This window comes from Bidens hawaiensis, unplaced genomic scaffold (genome assembly GCF_021521415.1).
Source record: "Bidens hawaiensis isolate Kalapana, Puna unplaced genomic scaffold, B.hawaiensis_p1.1 tig00064036_1, whole genome shotgun sequence".
Classification (NCBI taxonomy): Eukaryota; Viridiplantae; Streptophyta; class Magnoliopsida; order Asterales; family Asteraceae; genus Bidens; species Bidens hawaiensis.
Window position 1 is genome coordinate 48,782 of NW_027501460.1, and position 11,168 is coordinate 59,949.

Below are 11,168 nucleotides of genomic sequence, written 5' to 3' on the forward strand. Positions count from 1 at the left end.
AAGCGACCTTATAACCATAGCTCCTTCTATGCCCACAATCGATGACTGTTTATAGGTAAACTTCCCACATACCTGCCGCTATCTCAATTTGGTTTTAGGTTTTCGTTATATTGCATTTGACCTTCTTAATTGGTTGATTCTTGTATGCTTTTGTATCAGGCCATGCTTATAAACACAACACCATCTCTCCCACACTGGTTAGTTATTCGGATTATTTGAAATTAGTAATTTCTGTTTGTTTTTGCTCTTGAATGTAGTGATATTTTAATTTCTGAATATGGATTAATTTTATGTCGAGTTAAATCTCTGTTTGGTTTGCAATTGTCAAGCCCTCTATTTTGAATCTAATAAATACTAATTGAGCTCCAAAGGTCCGGATTAAATTTATTTAAAACTGGTGTCATGTGTACAATTCACCCAAATGCTTTATGTTTACTGATGTTGTTTATTTCGAAGATCTATAATCTATGTTGTTGTTGTTGTTGTTATATAATGGAGATAGGAAGGATAAAATAGTAAACTACTAATACATAGTTATATTAAATGTGTTTGAAGTCTTCGAGCATGTCTACACATGGCTTAGTACAAGTCTCCGGTGGTTAAAGTTTATTTGAAATATTAATATTTCCATTGTAAGTTGTTAGTGGAGACTGCATCATCTGAGAACAAGATTATCTGGGTAATGCGCTTCACAACAGCGCATGCTGAAACTGATCATAAAATGGAACCTGCAACAAAGATTTAGACAACAGCAACACCAGCATCAGTTGCTGAAGTATCTGCACCCGTCCAACAGGCCCACTTGATTCAGGGACAACAGAAGCTTTGGACCGAAATTTCGTTACCGTTTAGTGAAAATATAATATTGCTTTCATATATTTAAAATGATAGTATTGATGTTTACTTGTGCATACATGCCTAGATTAATTACTTATATTTAAAACTGAAACAAAATCTGAAATATAATACGCTTGTTCAGGCTCTCTAGCATACTTGAGTTCGATAAGTGAAGTTCGGGTCGGACTCGTTTATTAAACAAGCTTACTTTTTGTCTCAAGCTCAAACTTGTTTAACCTTGTCTTCATTCGAGCTTTGAGCGAGCCAATTTTCAATTATCTTACAATAAAGGGGTCAAGCGTCATTGATTGTTTTCCTGCTGGTACCATATTTGTAAACATTTTTCTTAATATTTAATTGCTTGTTTACTTGTGGAACAAGTTACTTTTTTCTATTATTTTTGCCGATGTATTTATCTGAGAACCGGCAGCAAAACACATTTTCTTTGAGACGATTCAACTACAAGGTAAAGATCAACCGCACACAAGATATTTTTTATCTAGGAGAAATATTAAATTGAATTATCGGTATACAACATATTAATTGTCATGGGTAATTCTATGATTTTGGCTGAAACGAGTCAACGACCCAAAAAGGGGAACTTCTTTAGTTTAGGCTGAAATGGGTCAAATGGGTAAATTCTTTAACTTTAGTTGAAACAGTCAACAGGTCAAATGGTAGTGTCTTTAATTTTGGCAGAAACTGGTCAAAATGAGGGGTTAATTATAATGGTTGTGTAAGACCCCGTTACCGGTAGCCCTACTTTCGTGTTGGATTTACTCATAAACGCAGTTCTAAATATCAGAGTTAATTAAAACATTCGCGGAATATAAAAGCTCTCATAAAACATTTCATAACAAAACACGTCTTGTCTTAAAACATCATTTTGTCTTTCAAAATAAACGAAACATTAAACTTAAACGTCTTGAGTCTTCCGATGCCAGCCTCTTATTCAGTGCCACGTGTCTCCTCAAGCGAGCTGCCTCATCCTACTCACCTGCGTGCATACTAAAAGTCAGCTACGCTGAGTGAGTTCTAGTTAATCATACACTATACAATACACATAAACTTATATTCTTTCATTCATACTTTCATACTTTCTTTTGTATTAACTTACTTTCATATCTTACGTTATAAAGAGCATTACGCCCTACATTCCTCGAGTATTATTAGGGCTCGGTACCCTCCTTCCTCGAGTATTATTAGGCTCGAGTATTATTAGGGCTCGGTACCCTCCTTCCTCGAGTATTATTAGGGCTCGGTACCCTCTTTCCTCGAATATTAGTAGGGTTCGGTTCCCTAGTTCTCGAATATTAGTAGGGTTCGATTCCCTCTTCATTACCATACAACTATACATCATACCTCGAGTATTATTAGGGCTCGGTACCCTCTTTCCTCGAATATTAGTAGGGTTCGGTTCCCTAGTTCTCGAATATTAGTAGGGTTCGATTCCCTCTTCGTTACCATACAACCATACATCATACCTCGAGTATTATTAGGGCCCGGTACCCTCTTCGTAACCATACAACAATCCTTTCCTTCTTTTATTAACTTTATCACATTCATACACATAAGCATACATATCATACTTACCTTATACTTAGCGTTACAACCTGACAGTACGTGCAATATCCGAAGATCGTTCACGTACCGTCAAGCCATCATTCATACATATCACATTATTCACATAAGGCATACACTTATCTCTTAGGATAAGCGTATTAACAAACATATCGAGTATGCACACAGCCCCGAAAACATAACACATAAATGGGGCTAGAAACTCACCTGAATCCTGTTACGCTCTCCGTTAATAGTTATTCCCTTCTTGAGCTGTGCACGGCTAACTGTATAATATTTACACGTATCAATTAACTACTACTACTTATGTTGTATTTCTATCTTTATATGACCCACAACGAACGGGGGTCCGGGGGCAGCGCCCCTGGCAGCGGGGTCTAGGGGCGGCAGCCCCTAGCAGGGTCCAAGGGGCAGAGCCCCTGGCTGGGGTCGAGCTGCCAGGTCAGCTTGGAAAAATTTTATTTCCATTAACTGTCTTAACACATTTTTCATTAGGTTTTTAATTTATTTTCTAATCGAACTTAACTTTAGGCGAAGTTAAACCTTAAGCGAACTTGGCTTTAGGCGAAGTTATCTGTTAGGCGAACTTGGCCTTAGGCAAAGTTATCATTTAGGCGAACTTGGCCTTAGGCGAAGTTACCAGTTAGGCGAACTTGGCCGTAGGCGAAGTTATCAATTAGGCGAACTTGGCCTTAGGCGAAGTTACCAGTTAGGCGAACTTGGCCGTAGGCGAAGTTAAGCTTTGAAGGCGAAGTTAAGCTTTGAAGACGAAGTTAAGCTTTTGAAGGCGAAGTTAAGCTTTGAAGGCGAAGTTAAGCTTTTGCAGGCGAAGTTATCAGTTTGCAGGCGAAGTTGCCCAGTTCGCAGGCGAAGTTGCCCAGTTCAGCTACGGGTTTGGTTTTTATCTAGCATTTTGGCGATTTTAATACCCTTGTTATGGTTCGACATCACCCACTAACGTTCCCTAACCATTTTCGGTCGTATATATATCCCGTATATACTATAAAGCTTGGATCTTTAAGCTTAAGGACATTCAAAAGGCTAAACGTTCAATAAAACGTAAACTTTAAAGGTCAAGAACATACCTTTAGCGCTCGTTCGATCTTGGTTAGCTTGTTTATGCACTCTAGATTTCGTGTAATAAGATCTAATACCAACTAACGTTTACTCTCTCTCGGGTCTTGCTCGTTTATGGTGTGTGTGTGTGTTTGGAGTGTGTAGAGATTATGATGGAAATGAAATGAGGGTTTAGGGTTTTAGCTTGGTTTAGGGGATATTTATATCCCTTAAAGCCCATGGACCTAAGGCCCATTCTCATTTAACCCATCTCAATTAATCTAAGTCCATGTTCCATTCTTTACTCGATATTAATTAATTAATAACGCGAAATCACTAAACGTAACTTTCTTTATTCAACATTATAAATTTTAGGATGTTACAGGTCGTGAGGATCATTCTTTCTTGAATATTAGTTAACTGTATTATTATATATCATGTCCACGATGACAAAAATATAGGCAATACATTGACTTGGTGTTTGACTTTCTTGGAATGGTATTGCAGATTAAAATCCATGTAGAGCTTACTACACAATTTGTGCTGCACAAAGTAATGAAGTTTACATCTTTTTCAGTTCTATTTTGAGAGTAAACTTACTATATTCCAACAAGAAATCATACTAACTAGTTTTCTCTCGTGACCATGAGAACCTTTCTAAGCAAGGTATCTTTTGAAGTTCTTAACTTTTTAAGCATTTTTCACCTTTTTAAACTTTCGTAAGTTATTAATCTTTTTTTAGTTTTTATTCATGCTAAACCAAACACAAAACCAAAAGGATGGTTTTCGTTTGGGTATGGCTATTTCGGTTTCACTCAGACACCTTGAACCCATATGAAAACCAAAAACCAAAAACTTGCATACTATAGATCGGTGTCGGTTTTTTAAAATATATTTGCGCCAATTCATTCGCTTAATTTTCATTTGGTTTTATGGTAGATTGGATGTTGGTAGCAGCTATATGGAAAATAAGGCTGGTGGAGGAACCCAAATAAGAAGATGACTTGTCATGTTTGTTTCTAATTACTGAGTTGTAAATAGTGGCAACCAGTTTTACACATTTACCATCTTTAAATATAGTGTATATCTTATTTAAACATATTAATGAATATTTAGCTCCTTTTCTTTCTTAATTAGTTTGAATTTATGTGATTGCATTTATCTTGGAGAATTTTATGAGGTGCACCAAATGGCAATTACATCAAAACACCTCTTGTTTCCGCATTTGAGGTAGTCACCTTGTGTGGTTATCATTTTAACAAGATTTTGGGCATCTTTCAATTACCATCTATGATGAAATTAGTTGCGCAAAATTCACACATTTTTATTCTTTTTGGTTGGATCTTAAGAAAACTAAAATTATTATTGGTTTGATGATCAAAGCAAGTTAATATATAAAGTTATAAACCAATCGTAATTGCTATCTAATTTCAAGTGAATATATAAACCAATCCTAATTGCTATCTAATTTTGGTTCTACCAATCTAAGATGATCTCTAAAAATATAATGATAAGATTTAACGCTAATACTTATTCAGAAAACAAGATAACGATATGATAGACTTGCTATATAACGAGCCAAACCGCTACCGACCAAATTCCCGTTGTGTTTCCGCCGCAACGCGTGGGCTTTTCTACTAGTATTTAGTTAATTGGTTTTTATTTTGTAACAAATATGGGTTTTAAAACTGTATTTCGCTAAATATAAAGTTTGTTGAATATGTATAGATAAACTAATAACATATTGTATAGAGATTAAAATAGGTATAAAATATAAAAGTTGAAGAGTTAAGTAGGCTAAGAACTTGAAGATTTGGGGTTTTGATGCGTACACTTTATTAAACTCAAAAGGGTTGATGAATCTAGGAACTTAGAAACCTTTTAACAAATTTATTAGTCGCTTTTAACCAAAAACTACAAGAGAACGAATTTTGATAAGAGGTATGACCTGGTTTCGGTCCATGCCCCATAGGTACCTGACCCGGAATTTGTGATCCTACTACATGGTAGAGATGGTCCACATGACAAAAGGAATGATAACAACCAATATTAATCAAGATGTCACTATCACAAACTGTTTACACCGTTTTCTCATGCCCACAATCATGTGATAGTGGCCCTAATGCATCCACTATATAACATTCCATGCATGATGAGGTAAAGCAAAGGTATTCACTCATGAATACTCTCACTAATATTTAGCACCTTCTATTAATTTTCTCTCATAAAGGACCAATACTTATTCTTATGTCGGAGTGTAGACACAAAGTGAACCTCCTTCATGTGGCGAGGCTAACGGTGTCTATTTTACGGTTTTAGCTTATCAAGTGTGTTTGCTTAAATATTGATCTAGTGTATTTGCTTAAAGAATGACCAGGATAAGTTTAGCTAAACTTGTACGCACAGGCATTCCCTTATTCATGGGCCTCAAGTCAACAGGGCTCAACGCATATTTTGGGTCTTTCTGAAAAAGGCCCGAATGCTTGTTTTCAATAAGCCCGATTTGGGCCCAATCAAGCCCAAATATTATGCGTCCATATTCCATAATATGTGCAATTCTGTGGCTGTGCCGGTTCAGAACCGCGAGAACCGAACCGGAACCGTTAAATGCTAAATATAAGAACCGGAACCGAACCGTATTTTAACGGTTCCGGTTCGGTTCGGAACCGAGTTAAATGGTTCTTGCCAGAACCGGTTTTCAATTAAAATTCTAAATATGAAATATAAAGTGCAAGAAAAAGCATAAAATAAAACATTATCATATCAACATATTATATTTTAATAAAGGAGATTGAAAATAGATTAGAATAACTCAAAATATTTCAGAAAATAATTATCTTTTAAAACAGATTTAGGGCCATGGAAGATGATTATTGTTTATGATATTGTAAGGGTTTTAATGTAACGGGGAAAGTGAGAACGTGGATGGTCACTCGTACATGGAAGTATGAAAGCCTACTAAATAAATTAGATTTTAAATATTATCTTCAAAGTTCAAACCTAACTCGGTTCTAGCGGTTCTATAACTGGAACCGTCGGTTCTAACTGGAACCGAACCGGGAACCGTTTTCAGCCAAATTTAAGAACCGGAACCGGACCCGAAATACAATAATACGGTTCGGATCTAGCGGTTCGATTCCGGTTTCTCGGTTCTAGCGGTTCGGAACCGCGAATTGCTCACCCCTATGCAATTCTATCAATTCTGAATCTTTTGTCAGGTTCACATGTGAACTAAATACATATACTCAGGGATAATATGATGAAAATGTCTTACATGGTAGGATGCTGTCCTGTTACCCTCAAAACTCAAAAGGATTCATCACCGGGCCAGTTCTTTTTCCCACGTTAGAGTCCATACAGCTAACATAAACTGTAAGGTTGGGTCTTGTTATTTCTTTAGCCAAGACCCAAACGTATTTCGTTGGAGCCATGGTTGGTGGGCTCAACACAACCAACACCTGTATTCTGTTGTATCATATTCATTGACTATATGTTATCTTAGTCGAGTATATTGGATATGTGTAAGATATTAATTTTATTTATTTGTAAAAACTTTTTCTAAAATTTTTTAGTTATTATATTCGACGCATTTTAATATTTTATAGATTAAACTAATAAATTATATGAATGGAAATACATAAAAACTTGAATAAAATGCAGGATGTATAGATGATTGCATATTGTTTTAAAATATAAGTTACTATTTTATAACACAATTTTACATCACATATAATGACTCGGTTGGTGCAAATTAGGGGCTCGAATTGGATTACAACAAGAGATGTGTTGGTTTTCCCGTCCTCTTTCCTTGAACCGTAGTATAATGGTGGTGTTTTTGTGGTTTATTTGGAAGGCAGGGGAAGTTTTGAAAGGAAACAATCTTTTATTCTTTCTCCAAAACAAAATAGCGGTGAGATATAGACAAACATATTTTTGTGAACGAAAAATTAGAGTGAATATGCAATTTTTAGATCGAAAGCAATTGGTATAATACTATAATCCTTAATATATTAAGAGAGAACTGTGGTTTCCGTCATCGTGGTTTGATCAAATATGCGGTTTTAGTACAATAGTTTTAAATTTACGATTTTCATCCAATAGCTTTGTTTTCACATGCAATTAAGCCCGACCCAACTAACCTCATGAACTCTGGTTGTTGAACTCATCAGCGTCCCTCCCCCCCGCGCCCCCGCGAGCGCCCGCGCGGAGATATTTGATCAAACCCAAAAGACAAAAACCGCCATTATCTCTAATAAGTAATAATGTAATATTAACTTCTACTTTGTGCTCTTGCTTGCTCTACCTTTTGTTAGTTTCAATATTCCAAAGATATAATGACTCGAATATATTTATTTTATAGAAGAAATAAAAGAAATAAGATGTAGACAATAGCACAAAGTTTAAGGTAAAGATCATAAAAAGTCGGTGAAACCGTGAAGGTGTGAGGGGCGCAAGGCAAAAGCCAAATATGGTAAATGTTTTATGTTGGCTCAAATGATTAAGATTTTATTTGGCTCTAAGTCTAGAAACAAGTGTTGTCGCCTAACTTTCTTTTTAGAAATTCTTGTTATTTTGATATAATATCTACATAAGATATACCTTTCTTGAGTTAACGCACAATAATCACTTAACGTATATTACGTGCGTGAAAAACGCTCAAGATTTAAAACAAAAAAAAACGTTCAACCTAAAACGTTAAAGGTTAAAACCTAAAGCGTTCAGACTTAAAATATATGTTTTCAATGGTTAAAACTCATCATCAAAGTCAAAATTGATCGATTGAAGCTTCGTATTGATGATTAATTTGTTCGATTTCAAAGATTAATTGATCAATTGGCTTCAATTCCAATTTCAATTATTATCAAAGGCTAAACAAACCTGTGAACAACAATAAGCGACGGTGGATGGTGGTTTCGACGGTGGACGGTGGACGTGGACAGTGACGGATTGCTAAACGGTGATGGTGAATGTGGACGGAATCAATGGGAGCAGAGGTGGACGAAGACCGGCTCGCGTGATTGTGATTTTAGGGTTAGCGTGGCTATTGAAAATTGACGTTCCAAAGTGTCACTTACCTATTATACGATAAAGGATTAATGTATCGGATCCAAAGTGTCACGTACTTATACACATTCTTGTTGGTATTTGTAATGAGTTTAAAAGCCGGGATAGGCTAGTATCGGTATGCTAAAAGTTATACATATTGTTTAGTATGTATCATAATAGTTGGGAAAAATGCGATAAAATCAGGTTACATAAATCTCTTATATATTGGAATTGAAATAAAAGATAGTCGTGGTCTTGAATGTTTATACTTAAATTGATCAATTGATTGTGCATTGAATCATTTAGTTATTTAGTAATGTTAAGACTCTGTGTAATGAATGAAGTCTTTCCAGGGTATTTTGTGTAATTTGGAGTCATGTCATTATAGGTTTTTTCTTTTTCTAATAGGGGTGTTTCCACTAATTACCTAATTATTGTTTTTTTAATTTTTTATTAAAAAAACAAATTAATCAACCACCGATTAGTCTCCACCAAACTTTCACTATTCGCCTCAGTAGCCCAAGGGAGGCGGTGTTGCCGGATGCTTTGGGGCTTTTCGGATGGACAAAGAGCCCAACTGCACACGGTCTAAGAAACATAAAAAAACATTATGAACATCCACAAGGCATCACGTGCCCTAATACAGGGTGAGAAAAAATGCACCTAAAATTCTGACAACAATACAAAGTAAAACACGATAATGCATCGTTACAAAAAATCTAATGTCCTGTTGTACACACCAGAGTTCAACACTTTTTTGAATTGTTCTTGAGTGTATAAATACTACACCGAAAATAAGAATAAAGAAACACTATATTTCATTCGATTTATTTAAGTAAATTTTTTGTTTGAAAAAAGTAAGTATTATTTCTTTTTTTCCTTCTCTTATTTCCATTGCTTGAGTCCATGTGTCCGCCCCTAAATTCTTAGGGCGAACCCAGTACCCACCCACATAGACACCATAGAGGGCAACAACACGCCATAAAAGAAAATTAGTATTATTTATACTCGAAAATCTTAACTAACCCCCATAAAATTTTGTTAAACCCCACGGTTATTTTCCATGAATATAAATCATGAATCCGTCATTGTTCTTAGGGCATTGTTTATCTTTATCAATATCACGAAGTTATTTTCACATTACTCAGGCTTTGAGGTTTTTGAGCAGAATTATTAGAAAAGAAAATCAATCAGCAAAACTAATTTTAACAACAAAAACTATATTTCAATGGGTCGTGCATAGTAATTTATCGGCCCGGACCAAAACTTTGTTTTGAGTAGGATTGAATTTGCTATCTAAAAGGGGTTATCGTTTTCCGTTTACCCGCCACTTCTTTGTAAATCGTTTGGATACTTATTAATGAAAAACCAGATTTATAACTTTATTTAATCAAATATGATTATTAAATTATTTGTCACGGATTCACCACAAAAGTGAGAATATGTCAAAATATTGTATCGTAGTAAACGGTCACAATTTAGTGTGGGGACAACTAACGGTTACTTACTTTCAATAGTCACACACCATCTTAACCCGACCCGAATAGTCACACCACACAAGTCAACAAAAGCCTGTGATCACCCCGACCCATCATTTCAAACCCGGTTACGTGTCACACACTCATTCGCCCATTCTCAAGAATCCAATGACCCACTTCTTATTATTATAATTTTATATTCTATTTTACTCAATACTCATAATATCCTAATAAAAAAAGTTATTTAAATATTCACTCCAGCTCTGCCCTCATTTGTTAAACAAGCCTAGCTGGAGCTCGAGCAAAAAACCAAGCCGATCTCGATCAACTTACAAGATCGGCTCATTAAAAAAAAACTCGAGAATACATTATAAAAATATAACTACTACACCAACGGTTTGTTTTCGTTTCATCACGTAACACAGAGTGACTGCCACTTCACGCGTTGATCCCGTGACAATAGAGATGACAACCGGCCAGGTTTGGTCGGGTATTGGGAATCACATACCCATACTCGACTATAAAATCGTGTCCCATACCCGGCCCATTACCCCTCGGGTATCGAGCATACTTGTGGAAATCGGGTATAACCGTTGGGACTTTCAAGTATATCTTTTTATCACTATAATTATTGTATGCCTTTTATTCACACAACAATTATTACCAATTTAAATGTTTCACAACCTACGGAATACAAAGAATTTTTCGGGTATATGTTCGGGTAAACGTGTATGTGTTTTCAGGTGATCGGGTCGGGTATCATCTAATCTCATACCCGGCCCGTACCTATGAAAAGTTCATTAATCCTATGCCATCCCATACCCATCTGGTTTCGAGTATATACCCACTCCATTTGTTTCGAGTTTCAGGTATACATGCCGGACGCCAGGACTCATACATTTTTGCCATCCCTAGACGACACAATTTCTTGTGGGCCCACCTAACGGTTACTTACTTACACTACTCCCACCCGACCCGAATAGTCACACCATATTACCATTTACCACACAAGTCAACAAAAGCGTGACCCATCACTTCCAACCCCGCCACGTGTCACACTCTCATTCACCCAAACCCAAGAATCCAATGACCCACTTATTATTATTATTATTATTATTATTATTATTCTCTATAAATCAAACGACGACGCTTTCACTTTTATCCATTCCT